Here is a 17,283-nt window from a genome sequence, read left to right as displayed (position 1 = left end):
GTAATGGTAACATTGAACACTTATTCTGTGCCAGTTGATGTGCCAAGCAAGTACTTTACAAAGATCACCTCACTGAATCTTCGCATCATGGCTACTACGTAGACCTCATTATTTATTTCTTTACAGATAAGGAAACGGGTTCTGAGAGGTTGCATGAGTAGGCCAACAAGTATAACTCCGATGCCAGCTTAACAGTTCACTCAAACAGTCTGCTGATTTAGTTCTGAGCCTTCACTCAGCTTTTTCTCTTTACTAAGGCCCCTCCCACCTTTCTTGGCTTGGATCCCTGTGAGTCAATACTCACACAACATCTCCAGACCTTTCTGGAATGGCAGGTTGGCCTCCACAGCAACCTACGCATCACTCTTAGCAAGGGCCCAGTTTCAGGCAGTGTTGTATTCTCAGAGACTAGTACTGGGCTGGGCAGCCAGGAAGCACTTGACTTGCTCAGTTGAATTGTTACTGATTGTTGGTCCAGCATGATATTACTGACTAGGATTTATTCAGCACCTACTATGCTAAGTATAAACTGCACAGTGAAAGTAAATAGGAAACACAAATAGGAGCATAAATTTGATGAGAAAGAAATACCCCAATTTAAAAAATGCGTAATAAACAATGGATATTAAGCCACAATAAATATAATTTTTAAAAACAGCACCCATGTTCATGCCTTTACACACATTATTCTATCTAATCCTCCCAACAGCCCAAAAAGGCAAAACCTATTATTATTATTCCCATTGTACTGATAAGGACCCTGAGGCTTCATGAGATGACAGTGATTTCACAGGCAGTAAGGGACAGAACAAAAATTTTAAACCCAGGTCTCTGACAGCCAGAGCTCCTAAGCATTTTGCCACACTGCCCAGTCAAATCTACCCCATTTAGCAAACATTTTTCTGTCCACATCCTTAGGATTTTTATTTGAGGTAACTGTTAGCATCCCTGTTTTCAAGAAGAGAGTCAAGTATCCTCAGCCATCAATGGTAATGTTTGCTATAGACTTTCTTTAGGATGTAAGATGAACTAGTGCAGTTTATTCTTAGCATAGTAGGTGCTGAATAAAATAGGAATAATCATTTCCAGCCTGCTTACTTCACCGATTTTTGGGAAGGGCCAAACTATCCCAATGCACACATTTTACTGTATGCTACCTCGTTATTAACGATGAATGAACTTTAAACACCAGCTATTCCACAGAGCTGGTTGTTTGACATGTGGATACAGATTGCTATTCCCCAAAATGCTGCTTTATAATTTTGGATTAAGAGTAATCTTATCAAAATATAGTGTCCTGCAAACAACATATTAAGAGGAGCATAGCCCTAGCCGGTTTGGCTCAGTGGATAAAGCATTGGTCTGTGGACTGAAGGGTCCTGAGCTTGATTCCGGTCAAGGGCACATGCCAGGTTGCACTCGATCCCCAGTAAGGGGCTGGTGCAGGAGGCAGCCAATCAATTATTTTCTCTCATCATTGATGTTTCTTTTTTTTTTTTTTAAATATATTTTATTGATTTTAGAGAGGAAGGGAGAGGGAGAGAGAGATAGAAACATCAATGATGAAAGAGAATCATTGATCGGCTGCCTCCTGCACACCCCCTCCTGGGGATCAAGCCCGCAATCCAGGCATGTGCCTTTGGCCGGAATCGAACCTGGGATCTTTCAGTCCGCAGGCCGACGCTCTACCCATTGAGCCAAATCAGCTAGGGCTCATCATTGATGTTTTTATCTCTCTCTCCTTCTCCCTTCCTCTCTGAAATCAATAAAAAAATATATTTTTAAAAAGAGGAGCATAAATTTGATGAGAAAGAAAGCATAGCAGGGCTCTAAAGAATCTTAAAAGTGAAAAAAAAATCATTCAGTTAGAAAAAACAAATGCTACTAAAACAAAATTCACAACCATCAGGGAAAACAAAAGTTCCTATGGATTTTTTTGCCTTCCAACTTCATAACTGATATTTGCCCTTAGCATCAATTTTACCATAATTTCTGTGGTTAATGCTTGTATGGGGTCTAAGAGAAAAAGCAGTAATTTTTTTATTTATTTATTTATTTATTTTTTACTTCTTAAGGTTCATTATTAGAACCTTTGAATGTGAAAGGAGCTTGGATCAGGTCATCTCTCCAAACCTCCCATCCTATTCATGAATCGTCTGAAGTTCAGTCAGCTGGCCACCATCCTAACACCACTTATTAAGGTATGGTCACTACCTTACAAAGCTTATATTTTCTGGATGTTCAGAAAGGCTAGAAAATTCTTCCTTTTATGGGGACAAGATCAGCCACTTTGTAATGTACACCCACTGGCTTAAGTTGTGTTTGCTGAGATTACACAGAGGAGTCCAACTCTTCTATATGATAGCCCTGCGAATATTTGAAAATGGTTATCCCACATCCTCATGCCTTCTAGTTTCCAGGGTAAACTACTTCAGTTCCTCCAACTGTTCCTCAAAGGATATTAGTTTCTATGCCATTCATCATCCTGTTGCCCAACTTGGGCATACTCCAACTTTTCCACATCACTCTTAAAATGCAGTGCCCAGGAGGAAACACCATCCTCCAGGTGTGATCTGACCACTGCAGAGTGTACTCTGGGACTATTACCTTACTTGTCCCAGCCACCAGTCTTCTATTAATGCTGGTTCAGATCACATTTGCTTGTTTTGGCAGCCAGGTCACATCACTGGCTCAGGTTGCATTTACTGTCAACTAAAGCCCTGGGTCTTTTTTCATTTGAGGAGCGCTTAAGTCAGTGTAGGCTGCTTTAGCCAAGAACATGACTGGATTCATGGCTCTGCTGCTCTTCTAATATTACCAACAACATTGAGCACAGGATTAAAAACATGCCAGACTTCCCTATTCATTCCTAACCAAACTTCTGGCATTTCAGCAATTTTTGTAGTTTAAAAAAAGAAGAAGAAGAAAGAAAGTAAGAGTGTGAGCCTTAGATAATGGTGTGAATTGCCATGCCAAATCTCTGGGCTAAGTTTTACCAAAAGGACCTGAAGGGAGTCCAAATACCTGAGATATCCACCTACTTGGGTAGCCAGAGGACTTCCCTTTTGCTCTAAAGCTAAATGCTACTGCAGCTGCTGGGCCATAACCACACTTGTAATGGAGAGAAAATACACAGAGAAATGCACAGAGGTTCAAGTACCAATGTGTTATAAACTAAGTTTACTACCACATGCCTCTGAGAGACAAAATGCTCAAATGCAGATTTTGAAGGGAGGATCCAGGCAAAGAAGACAATAAAATACACTATTTGGTTGTTCCTTAATAGTGCTTGTGAGAGCTTAAAAAAAAAAATGTAAAGAGCATATATATATTTTATCGGTTTTAGGGAGGAAGGGAGAGAAAGAGAGAAATAGAAACATCAATGATGAGAGAGAATCATTGATTAGCCGAAACCGGTTTGGCTCAGTGGATAGAGCGTCGGCCTGCGGACTGAAGGGTCCCGGGTTCGATTCCGGTCAAGGGCATGTACCTTGGTTGCGGGCACATCCCCAGTGGGAGGTGTGCAGGAGGCAGCTGATCGATGTTTCTCTCTCTCATTGATGTTTCTAGCTCTTTATCCCTCTCCCTTCCTCTCTGTAAAATATCAATAAAATATATTTAAAAAAAAAAAAAAGAATCATTTATTAGCTGCCTCCTGCACACCCTCCACTGGGGATCAAGCCGGCAACCCAGGCATGTGCCCTAACTGGGAATCAAACCGTGACCTCCTGATTCATATGTTGACACTCAACCCCTGAGCCACACTGGCCGGGCAAGAGCTTTGTTTTTTTATATTTACATTCCTAATATCTATATAGTGCCTGGAACATGGCAGACACTCAGTAAATAGTTAATGAATGAATCAATACACTAAAATAAAATCTCTCATTACTGTTCTCCTATTTGATAGAATTTTTCTTTCATGGTTAGTTGTATGAACACATGAAAAGTTAACAGAAATGTTTCTTAAATGTACTTCACTCTTAGCTTATGAAAAGTAAAGATAGCAACACCTCAATTATTTGAAGGTTACTTTTCCAACTATCTGACTCTGTAAGTGCCAGGGGGCAGTTTTAATAGGCTTACTAGTAGTCGAAATGCAAAACAGAAAAGGTAACCAGTGAAATTTATGTTCTTTAATCAGAGAGATGTGAGGCCTTTGCTCAGAAATTATTTTGTCTGAATTTACACATAATTCTAACAGATATGTTTGTCAGGTTTCCCAGACTAACCAGCAAATAAGAGGCTGCTTGAAACTGAGCATGAAAAGAGGCTGCTTGAAACTGAGCATGAAAAGAGCAGAAAACAGAAGGCTATAGGTTAATAGAATGGAAGGAAAGAAAAAAAGGAGTCAGAAAATAAAAGCATTCAGAAGGATACACAGTAAACTATTAACAGTGGTTGCCTCATGGGGAATTGAAATGCTGGGAAATAAAAGTGCTGGTGAATAGAAATAGGGAACTTTGCTTTTTATTTTACACAATTCTTTATTGTTTTATTATTTAGAAAGAGCATATATTGCTTTTATAACTAAACATTAAGAGATAACAAAGGTGTCCCGGCTGGGTGACTCAGTTGGCAAAAGCATACACCAAAAAGGTTTCAGGTTCAATTTCTGGTCAGGGTACATACCTTGGTTACAGTTTCAAACCCCAGTCAGGGGGTATACGGGAGCCAACTAATTGAAGTTTCTCTCTCACAACAAGGTTCCTCTCTCTCTCTCTGTCTCTCTCTCCTCCCACCCCCTTCCTCTCTCTTTAAAATAAAGAAAAACATGTTCTTGGGTGAGGACTTAAAAAAAGAGATAACAAGGGTGTAATAGAGTTGCATAGCATGTGAAAAATTGGAAACCACCTAAGTATCCAACAATAGAGGATTGACTGAAAAATATCATGTATTCATTCAATAGACTGTTATGCAATCATTAAAAATGTCATAGAAGACCATCTTGTAGCAAAAAAAGTGTTTAAAGTAGAAAAAGGTAGGTCATAAAATAAAATATAATAAATGATTCTGTTTTTAGAAATTATTTGCAAAATAAAAAAACACTGGAGTTGATAAAAATATCTTGACAAAGGAGTCATTTTTTGTTTGGAATCAAACATTTCTTTTATTCTTAATATCTATGTAACTAGCTGGACACCTGGGTAATTGGGAGCCAGGGCTCTGCCGCCATCACCACCATGAATGATCAGCAGCTGGACTGTGTCTTGGACTTAAAGAGGCACCTGCCGCCCTGGCCGGTTTGGCTCAGTGGATGGGGCATTGGCCTGCGGACTCAAGGGTCCCGGGTTCGGTTCTGGTCAAGGGCATGTGCCTTGGTTGCGGGCACATCCCCAGTGGGGAGTGTGCAGGAGGCAGCTGATCGATGTTTCTCTCTCATTGATGTTTCTAACTCTCTACCCCTCTCCCTTTCTCTCTGTAAAAAATTAATAAAATATATATTTAAAAAAAAGAGGCACCTGCCTCCACAGCAAATCGAGATTGACCTGATTGACCTGGTCTAAGTGAAGATCTGTCTTCTGTTGACCAGACACTGAAAATCGTCCAAGAAGATGGTAGGAAAGGATTACCTTTTGTGTGACTATGACAGAGATGGGGACGCCTATAGGTCACCATCTATAGGAGATGGAAGATGGGGCATGCCTTCTGCTCGGGTGAGAAAGCTGGAGGTGGACCAGTATCAAGATCTGTATTTTGAAGGCAGCATCTCATCTGTTTATCTGTGGGGTCTGGATCATGGCTTTGCTGGGGTGATCCTCATAAGAAGGCTAGAGATGGATAAAAGAAGATCAAAGGCTACTGGGATTCCATCCATGTGGTGGAAGTGCAGGAGAAACCAATGGCTGCACCACCCATCAGAAGCTAACCTCCTCAGCAATGCTGTGGCTACAAACCAACAAATCTGGCTCTGGCACCGTGAACCTCGGAGGCAGCCTTACAGATGGAGAAAGATGAAACTGTGAGTTACTGCTCGCCACACATAGCCAATATCAGACACTTGGTAGAGGATATGGGAAACAAAATCCGAAGTATGCTGAATGAGATCTACTTTGGAAAAACAAAGGACATCATCGATGGGCTGAGATCTATGCAGACTTTTACAGACAAATCAAAACAAGAAGCTCTTAAGAATGACTTGGTGGATGCTTTGAAGAGAAAGCAGTAATTGTAAAACCTCTGCTTCACTCTAACCAGACATGCTATGCACTCCTTAGATTCCTTTCTTACACAACTCTGCTCCCTTCCCTTGTCCCTTCCCTCCCTGACAGGTCACACAGTAACTTGTGTCACCAACCTGCATGGAGCCATCACACCCTGAGAATAAAGCTGATAAATACCCGTCTCTGTCTCCAAGGCCTGCTTACCCCCCTCCTACCCTCCCACACCACGTTTTGCTATCAAAACTCAGTGTTTCATAAAAAACCCCAAAAACCTCAATGTTTCTGCCTGGCCGGTGTAGCTCAGTGGTTGAGTGTTGACCCAGGAACGAAGAGGCCACTGGTTCAATTCTTGATCAGGGCTGCAGGCTCAACCCACTGTGGGGCGGGGAGAGGGGCGCAGGAGGCAGCCAATCGATGGTGTTTCTCTCTCATAGATATTTATATCTCTCTAACATCTCCCTTCCTCTCTCTCTAAAAAATAAAAATTTAAAAAATCAATAAAAACATCAAAAAACACACACACTTGCCACACCACTGTGATTATACCTTACATATATGCTTCCTGATAATACTGATCATACTTCTTTAAAAAAAAAACAAAACACCTCAATGTTTCCATATTGACTGTATGTATTCTGTTTGCCCAGCCCTATGTCCCCACCACCACCTGTTTATAGGCATAAAATACACTATCTGCCACCCCTTCCCATCCACCTTTTAGTTACATTGGTATAAAAAAAGTAAAACAAAAAAATTATGAAATAACTGTGGTGTGTGAAAGATAAAAGAAAAACTGGAAATCTGATTCCACATGTATTTGGGAGTTGCTTGGGGTTGGGGGGTAGGAGGACAGGGGACAGCTCTGAGAGAAAGGAGAGGTGACCCTCAGCATTGTCCCTCACCGACTATCCCCTGTCCCACCGAGAGGATGTTGTGGGGTGTGCAGGGTGGGGCCTTCAGACCGATCTCTTCTGGCTAGGTGCTTTTCTGTCAAGTTTTGTGGAATGTAAAAGGAGTTTTTTGTTTTATTCCGTTTTGTTTTTTTCTGTAAAACTTTAAAAAAATCTACATCTTATACTTGAGCTTCCATACTTAAAAAAAAAAAAAAAAAGGAAGCCCTAACCGGTTTAGCTCAGTGGATAGAGCGTCGGCCTGCGGACTGACGGGTCCCAGGTTCGATTCCGGTCAAGGGCATGTACCTTGGTTGCGGGCACATCCCCAGTAGGAGGTGTGCAAGAGGCAGCTGATCGATGTTTCTCTCCCATTGATGTTTCTAACTCTCTATCCCTCTTCCTTCCTCTCTGTAACAAATCAATAAAATATATTTTTTTTAAAAAAAGGAAAACAAGAACAAAAAAGAAATAAAAAGGAACTGGGATGCAGTTAAATATATATCTATGTAACTAAAAGGTATATATATATGTGTATAAAACAAAACAGTTGAAACTGAAGAGAAAGAAATTAAAATGTTTTCACTAATATCTTTGTGGCAGAAACTGCAGTGTCACTGTGATGGTTAATTTTATGTGTCACCTTGACTGGGCGATGGAGTACCTAGATATTTGGTTAATTATTATTCTGCGTGAGTCTATGAGGGTGTTTCTAGGTGAGATTAACATTTGTATTGGTAGACTTGAGTAAAGCAGATTGCCAATGTGGGTGGGCCTCATGCAATCCATGGAAGCCTGAATAGAACTAAAAGGCTGAGTAAGGGAGAATAAGCTCTCTATCTGAGTGTCTTTGAGTTGGGACATTCGTCTTCTGCCTTTGGACTCAGATTCAAACTCAGGTTTTCTGGTTCTCAGACCTTTGGACTTGGACAGGAACTATATACCATTGGCTCTTCTGTCTCCAGCTTGCTGCTTGTAGACCATGGGACTTCTTAGCCTATACATCTTTTTATTTATTTTAAAACAATTTTTTTTTATTTATTGATTTGAGAGAGAGAGAAAGAGAGAGAGAGAAACATCTATTTATTGTTTCAACCATTTATGCATTCGCTGTTTGATTCTTGTATGTGCCCTGACCAGGGATCAAACTTGCAACCTTAGTGTACTGGGACAAAGCTCTAACTAACTGAGCTACCTGACTAGGGCCTATATGTCTTTTTAGAAACTACATAAATAATCATCAATAGAATGTTAGTAGAAATAGGGACAGTAAAAGCCATTCTGGTGAAATCTCCATGTTATTGGACAGAGGATAAAAAGGTGATCCTTGTTAAAATGTGACCAGAGAACTTGGCTGAACTATATTTTAGTGTTTTGTAGAAAGTAAATTTGCAAATTATGAAATTGGTTAGTTAGCTCAGGTGATTTCTACACAAAGTGTTGAAGGAGCAGTTGGATTCTTCCTGATTGCTTACAGTAAAACGCAGGAAGAGAGAAATGAATTGAAGAAGGAATTGTTAAGTGAAAGTGAACCAGAACTTAAAGATTTGTAATAGTCTCACTCTGTTCATACTGTAAAAAATAAGAAAGGTTGTTTTGAGGAGAACATTAAGGGTGTGACCAAACAGGTTGATAAGGAGGTTAGTATGGGTGTGAACCATAGACCTTATCATCCACCCCAGCAGAAAATGAAGGAAGGCTGTCAGACTTCTTAGATCCTACAGGACTGGACTATAGAACTATACAGCTGAAAATATGTGCTATTCTTTAAGAAGAAGGAAAAATCACTACAAAGGTGATTTATAGATCATCAGGGCTGCCTCCTCAATTTCAAGGAGGGGAAGGGTGTGTGTGTGTGTGTGTGTGTGTGTGTGTGTGTGTGTGTGTGTGTGTGTGTGTATGCGCGCTCTGGGTGTGTTTTGTGGTTGTTGATCCAGATTCAACGGTCCAGACAGCAGCCACCTGCATACAGCCTTGGGGGCTGGGGTGGTGGGGGTGGTAGACAACAGGCTTTGGGTGTACAACCCTACCCGGCAGAGCTGTAGAAACAAGACCACTCCCTCCTCCCCCCACCCCCCAGTAGGTCTGGAAAACAGTGCATTGAACCAAAAAGGATTTTTCTGAAGCCTCAAGATCTAATGTTATTTGTCTTACCAGGTTTTGGAATTGTGCAATCTGACAGCCTTTTCTTCCTTCCAATTTCTCCATTTTGGAATGAGAATGTTTATCCTTTGCCTGTCCCACCATTGTATTTTGGAAACACATAATGTATCTGGTTTCATAGAATCACAGCTGGAGAGGAATTTTGCCTCAGGATGAATCATACCTCCCTGTAGCACCCATATCTGATTTAGATATTTAGATGAGATTTGAACTTTAGACCTTTGAGTTAAAGTTAAGATTTTTTTGAACTATTAGGATTGAATGAATGTATTTTGCATGCAAGAAGGACAGGAATTTGGGGGGCCAGGAATAGAATGTTGTAGACTGATTTTATATGTCACCTGCAAATTTGTATGTTGAGTCTCTAACACCTAACATGATGGTATGTGGAGCTATAATATAATTAGGTTTAAATGAGGTCATGAGGGTGGAGTTTCCTTATAAGAACTCCCTCTCACTCTCTACCATGTAAGGACATAACCAGAAGGGGGCCATTTGCAAGCCAAGGAAGAATGCACTCACCAGAACCAAATCAGCCAGCACCTTGATCTTGGACTTCCTAGTCTCAAGAACTGTGAGAAATAAATATCTATTGTGTAAACCACCCAGTTTTTGGTATTTTGTTATAGCAGCTCAAACTGACCAGTCACCCAATATCCATTTAACTCCCTTTTCCTAGCATTACAGCCTGGTTTAATTCGGGGTGGTACTGAGGTAAACTAAAACACTGTATTTCTCAGCCTCCACAAAAGAAATATGTGACCATGTGATGAATAAGATATACTAGTATGTAGAAGTGTTGATAAGAACATCTGGTTATACTCTTTAAAACACACACAGAAAGCCCGGCTGGTGTGTCTCAGTGGTTGATTGTTGACCTATGAACTAGGACAGTGGTTGGCAAACCACGGCTCGTGAGCCACATGCGGCTCTTTGGCACCTTGAGTGTGGCTCTTCCACAAAATACCACGGCCTGGGCGAGTCTATTTTGAAGAATTGGTGTTAGAAGAAGTTTAAGTTTAAAAAATTTGGCTCTCAAAAGAAATTTCAATCGTTGTACTGTTGATATTTGGCTCTGTTGACTAATGAGTTTGCCTACCACTGAACTAGGAGGTTATGGTTAAATTCCAGTCAGGGCACATGCCCAGGTTGCAGGCTTGCTCCCCAGTAGGGGGCGTGCAAGAGGAAGCCGATTAAGGATTTTCTCTCACCATTGATATTTCTCCCTTCCTCTCTGAAATCAATAAAAATAGTTTTTTTAAAAACATACAGAAAAAAATAAATACAGCAAGCAGTTCTTGTCCTTTTGTACTTGTCTGCTTCCTTCTAATGCAAACTTGAACATGAAGGCCAAAATTAAAGCAGCTATTTGGGGGCCAGGAAGAAAATATCAGGAGACTTAGCATTCATAAAGCACCAAACCAATGCTAGCAACAACCTGCCTCTGGACTTCTTAAAAATTAACCCTTATCTATTTAAGCCACTGTAGTTAGATCTGTCATTTGCAACCAAATCCTATCTAATAAAGAGGGAATATGCTAATTGACCATCACTCTGTCACAAAGATGGCTGCATCCAGAGCTGAGGCCAACTTCCCATAAGGAGCCTTAACGAGCAATCAGCAGGGACCTGAGGTTACGGCCTCCCCCTCCCCTGTGGGGCTTGACGGGACCTCAGGCCACATCGCCCACCCGGCAGGGCTTGACAGGGGACCTGAGGCTGCGCCTCCCTGCCTGGTGGGGCTTGACGGGGAACCTCAGGCCATGCCCCCCACCCAGCGAGGCTTGACGCGGGATCTCAGGCTGTGTCCCCCACCTGGCAGGGCTTGATGGAGGACCTCAAGGTCTGGTCTGGTCTGGGGGACCTCAGGCCACGCCCTCCATCCTGGCGCTGGGCCAGGGCACCTGAGGCTACACCCCCTGCCCGGCAGGGCTTGACAAGGGGGTGCTGGCCAGGTCTAGTTCTAGCCCAAGGGGGGGGGGCAGCCGGGTCTGGGTCTCACGTGATTTTTAGGTGCATGTGGGTGGGTGGGGACTTGACTCTGGGTCCCGTGGTGAGCCCCAGACACTCTAACAGGAGGAAGATTTTCATATACATTTTACTAATTTTCTTTCATCTCTGACACTTCTATTATAGAGAAAGGGCAAATAGCAATATTAAATTATTTCCTCTAATTAATCCCCTTTTAATGTACATGAATTTCGTGCACCGGGTCACTAGTGTAAATCATAACTGACATGAGTTTGCTTTTTCATTAAGATGTTTACCATATTCAAAGCTATATCAGAAAGCTCAAATGGTAGGTAGACATTAGAAATGAATTTGTGTTTAGAGTTGATTTCTCAGTTAATCTTTTGTATATAAACAGACTTAAAATAGTTTTATTTTGCATAACTAGGACCTCTTTTTTGTTAATTTTGTTGTGGATCCCCACTGTTCTTTCTTGCCCATTATCCATTGTACCTTTTTCTGCTTAATAGTCCTGAGTTTTCCAACAGGGAGCCACCCTACCATATTTCTAAGTCAAAGAGGTTCAGGAGGAGGTAAATGCTACTTGTGGACACCAATCTGGGAACATAACCCAGTCCTAGTGAATCAGTGTACACTATATTCCTGGAATAATGATAAGTGCAGGCACAACCCCACACACAACCTAATCAAACAATGAAACTCAACTCTGGAAGTCATTAGAACTGTTCTGAAAGAGACACTGTCCTAACACCAAGATTAGAGGATAGAATATAAGCTTGGAGCTGTTAGCGAGTAGCCATAGGTGAAGAGCTGGCCTCAGATTTAAGTTAACAGAGAAAAAACAAGCAAAATAAATGGAAAGAGTTAAGACTAAGTCCTAATGACATCATCCAGCTCTGGATTCAGCCAAGCCTGAACTTTTCAGGTACATGAGTCAAATAAATTTTCCATTTTGGATGAACAAGTTTGAGCTAGATCTTCTGACATTTGCAACTATAGAAGTCCTAACTAGTAATGCTAAATAGTCCTGATTCATTACATTAGCCTTTTACCATGCCAAGTGTTCATAGGAAATCTTCCCTGAAGGTTATTTACCAAAAAGCAGTATAATAGAAAACTAGCATAATGCTTCTGGGTTTTTATATTACAAAATAAACCATAAATCATTTTATAAAATAAGGGATATTATCATTACTATAATACAATTATTATCACCTAGCTAAAGGATATTTATCTCACCAAAAAGCAAAACAATTATTGGAAAATAATCTTCAAAACGAAACAAAACAACAAATAGTTCAACACATTCTCCATTCCTTCAAATATTTATTTAACTTGTAACAGTTGCAGTGTTAAATTGTGAGTAATAGCAGACTGAATATGAAATGTTTTTAGGACCTTATAATTTAGCACAGCAGACAAAACATGAATGCTCATAACAGTTATATACCATTTTCTAAGAATTAGAGAATAATAAGAGAAATATCTAGGGAAAGTATGAAAAATTCTGCAATATTATTAGAGCTGGTAAAGAGATTAGAGATCCAGCAATTCTTTGAACACACAGTTGAGGAAATTGTAACTCAGAGAGCCAGTGACTTAGTTCCCATAGCAAGTTAGTGGCAATGTCCCGCTGGAAGCCAGAACTCCTTAGACACAGTCCAACATTCTTTCTTATTACCCCACCCTACCTCTGCTAGGAGAAGAGCAAAATACCAAGGAGTTTTCCAAAGTATTATTTTTATTCCACAAAACCTAACATGGAGACTCTCAGAGACCACACTAAAATAAGCTTGATTCTCTTCTTATCATTTAGAGGCAAAACAGCAAAGCTCTGCATCATTTTGAGAATTTGCCTGCAAGTTTCTGTCATGGTTTTTCTCTCACTGACTTTGTTTTTATTAGTCTAACCTTGAAAGTGCAGCAACACTGCTTGAGAAAAATCCAAAACATCTTGTTTTAAACAAGTTTGTTCTCTTCTGTATTCTGGGCAAACTGATGGAGTCTGATAGCCCAAATTAAGAGTTACCTAACTAAGTTAAACTTAATCCAGGAAGTCTTCCTTGGTTGTTTTCCCATCTGGGCAGTGCTGGCCTGCACACAAGAGTAAGCCACTGCAAATTCTATTTTAAGAGTTTTGGCTAAGGAAAGTAAAGGGACTATATTGATTCCAAACTAGGACTGCTGCCTTTAGGCTCCTTATTATCAAGAATTTACGAAGAAGACTAATTCTTACTAGAAATACTTGCCATGTTTTTTTTTCAGTGTTGCCACGATGGCAGCCACCTATGAATAATTTGAGAAAGTGGATTAAAAATTTAGTTTCAAAGAAGAACAAAGTCAGAGGACTCATATTCCCTGATTACAACCCTTACTACAAAGCTATAATTATCAAAACAGTGAGACAGTGCCATACAGATATATAGACCAATGGGATAGAATGAGAGCCTAGAAATAAATCATTGGTCAATGGTTTTCAACAAGGGTGCCAAGAACATTCAATGGAGAATGGATAGTTTTTCCAAAAAATAGTGCTGGAAAAACTGAAAACCCACATGAATAAAATGAAGTTGGATCCTTACCTTACACCATGTATAAAAATAACTCAAAATGGATCAAAGACCTAAACCTATAAAGTTGCTAGAAGAAAACAAAAAATAAGCTTTATGGCATCAGATTTGGCGGTGATTTTTTTAATATGACAACAAAATCACAGGCAACAAAAGAAAAAATAGGTAAATTGGACTTTATCAAAATTAAAACTGTACATTAAAGGACACCATCATCATTGTGAAAAAGCAACCTACAGAATGGGGGGAAATATTTTAAAATTATTTATCTGAAAAAGGATTAACATCCAGAATATACAAAGAACTCCTACAACGCTCAACAACAACAACAAAAAAAAAACAACAGGGAGAAACCAAGATGGAGGCATAGGTAAACACCTAAACTGCTGCCTTGCACAACAATTTCAAAAAACGGACATCATCCAGAACCACAGGAAGGCTGGCTGAGTAGAAATTCTACAACTAGAAGGCAAGAGAAAAGCACACTGAGACTCAGAGGAGCTACAGGAGGCAGAGGTACTGAGACACGTGCACGGAGAAGACTGGCAACTGAGTGCATGGCTGGCTTTCTCAAGCGGGAGGGAGACAAAAGCTCCTGACTGCGCTGAACTCCAGTTCCGGGTGAGACTCTGGAGACCCAGACTCATTCGGGGAGAAACTGGACTGTCTGGCAACGGGTGAAATTCGAGGGCGCTTTCTCTCAGAGGTGCTTGCAGCGATTACCACGGGACACTGAGACACAGGGGCCTATTAGGGCAGGGCTGATGGGAGACGAATGCTGTCTGCTCCGCCCTGATACTCTGCCCCATCCAAGCTGAGCACAGAGGCTTTTGCAAGTCTTGTCTCATAAGGGTGTCTCCAGCACAGAAGTTCTCCCAGCGTAGACACAGCTGATTCTCACAGCCAACTGGCCTGGAGGTCAATTCCTCTCAGTGATACCAACAACAACAAGGCTTAACTACAACAAGACTGTGCACACAGCCCACAAAAGGGTGCACCAAGAGTGTCCACCTCAGGTAACTGGGAAGGCTTGAGCCACTGGGCCCTATAGGACACCTAGCACACAAAGCCACTCTTATCAACTCAGGGAAGCAGCGAAAATGAGGAGACAAAGAAACATCACAAATGAAAGAAATGGAGGAAAACAAACGACTGGATATAGAGTTCAAAACCACATAATAAGGTTTTTCAAGAATTTTCTAGAAAAGGCCGATAAATTTAGCGAGACCTTCGAGGATATGAAAAAGGACCAACTAGAAATTAAGCATACACTGACTGAAGTAAAAAATATTATACAGAGATCTAACAGCAGACTAGAGGACCCCAAGAATCAAGTCAAAGATTTGAAATACAAAGAAGCAAAAAACACTCAACCGGAAAAGCAAAAGAAAAAAGAATCCAAAAATATGAAGATAGTGTGAGGAGCCTCTGGGACAACTTCAAGCGTACCAACATCAGAATTATGGGGGTGCCAGAAGAAGAGAGAGAGCAAGATACTGAAAACCTATTTGAAGAAATAATGACCGAAAACTTCCACCACCTGGTGAAAGAAATAGACTTACAAGTCCAGGAAGCGCACAGAACCCCAAACAAAAGGAATCCAAAGAGGACCACACCAAGACACATCATAATTAAAATGCCAAGAGCAAAAGACAAAGAGAGAATATTAAAAGCAGCAAGAGAAAAACAGTTAGTTACCTATAAGGGAGCACCCATACGACTGTCAGCTGATTTCTCAACAGAAACTATGCAGGCCAGACGGGAGTGGCAAGAAATATTCAAAGTGATGAATAGCAAGAACCTACAACCAAGATTACTCTACCCAGAAAAGCTATCATTCAGAATGGAAGGTCAGATAAAGAGCTTCACAGTAAGAAAAAGCTAAAGGAGTTTATCACCACCAAACCAGTATTATATGAAATGCTGAAAGGTATTCTTTAAAAAGAGGAAGAAGAAGAAAAAGGTAAAGATAAAAATGATGAACAACAAATACATGTCTATCAAGTGAATCTAAAAATCAAGTGAATAAAAAAATCTGATGAACAGAATAAACTGGTGAATATAATAGAATCAGGGGCATAGAAAGGGAGTGGACTGACAATTCTGGGGGGGAAAGGGGTGTGGGGGGTGCGGAAAGAGACTGGACAAAAATCGTACAGCTATGCATGAGGACAGTGAGGGGGGGGTTAGGGCAGAGGATGGGGTGGGAACTGGGTTGAGGATGGGGGAAAAAGAGGAACAATTGTAATAATCTGAAAAATAAAGATTTATCAAATTTTAAAAAATAAAATAAAATAAATTACAGCGTGTTAAAAAAACACACAACTACTCCAAATTGGGCAAAGGACTTAAATAGACATTTCTCCAAAGAAGATACAGATGGCCATTGAGCCCATGAAAAGATGATCTATATCACTAATCATTTAGGAAATGCAAATCAAACCCACAATGAGAAAGCACTTCATGCTCATTAGGCTATCTGTTACCAAAACAAACATACAAAACCAGAAAATAAAAAGTGTTAGTGAGGATGTAGAGAAATTGGAACTCTTGTTATTTCTAGTGGGAATGTAAAATGATACAGTCACTGTGGAAAACAGTATAGAAGTTTCTCAAAAAAGTAAAGATAGAATTGCCACATAACTCAACAATCTCACTTCTCGATATATACTCAAAAAAAAAAAATGAAAGCAGGGAATCAAACAAATAATTATACATCAGTGTTCATAACACCACTATTCACAATAGCCAAAAGGTGGGAACAACACAAATGTCCATCTACAGGGGAATAGATAAACAAAATGTGGTATGTACATACAATGAAATATTATTCAGCCTTAAAGAGGAATAAAATTCTGATGCTTATTATAACATGGATGAACCTTGAAGACATCCTAAGTAAAATAAGCTAGACACAAAAAGTCAAATATTGTATGATTCCACTTATATTAAGTGCATAGAGTAGTCAGACTCATACAGACAGAAAGTTGAATGGTGGTTGCCAGAGACTGGGAGGAAGGAATGGGAAGTTTGCATGTTTGCTTTTTACTGGTCATTTTTCACCAATTTCAAATTTTTTATTTTCTGCTTTTATTTTCATCATAAATATACTTATCTTGTAATACTTGCAACACTTTTTCTACATTTGCACTTACGATGATGCAGGATTAGAGGTGCCACATTTAGCACATACATTTTTTTTGGTCTCATCAATTTTTTTTTTATTATTGTTAAAGTATATCTGAGAGGATAGTTAGAAGCTAGGAAAATTTCTGGGGTGGTGGAATAGGAAACAGAGACAAGAAAATTAAACAAGGACCAACAGTTTGGGCAGCTTGCAGCCAACTTGCAGTAAGACCTTACCTTCCCCAACCTAGGACACTTGAGAGCAAATAGTTAATACCTCTCCTCCTACCCAGAGAATACATAGCATAAATCACTCTGGTACAGCTAATGCAGGTGGGGGGAAGGCGGAAGGAAAAAATGGGAGTTTATCTCACTCACTGAACAAAGAAGTCAGCCTCC

The 17,283-nt window shown here is 40.3% G+C and overlaps 1 protein-coding gene and 1 pseudogene across 2 annotated transcripts in view; one reads left to right on the top strand and one right to left on the bottom strand.

Annotated features, from left to right (window-relative positions):
* Positions 1 to 17,283, bottom strand: part of DNASE1L3 (deoxyribonuclease 1L3) — a 969,732-nt gene that overhangs the window by 526,931 nt on the left and 425,518 nt on the right. The gene's annotated exons all lie outside the window — the stretch shown is intronic.
* Positions 5,184 to 6,169, top strand: LOC308251542 (F-actin-capping protein subunit beta-like; annotated as a pseudogene). Its single transcript has 2 exons — positions 5,184 to 5,243; positions 5,475 to 6,169. The product of its transcript is annotated as an F-actin-capping protein subunit beta-like (transcript).

The sequence above is a fragment of the Plecotus auritus genome, assembly GCF_963455305.1.
Source record: "Plecotus auritus genome assembly, chromosome: 6".
Lineage (NCBI taxonomy): Eukaryota > Metazoa > Chordata > Mammalia > Chiroptera > Vespertilionidae > Plecotus > Plecotus auritus.
The sequence above is the reverse complement of the archived record's forward strand: the minus strand, read 5'-3'. Positions and strand labels throughout refer to the sequence as shown.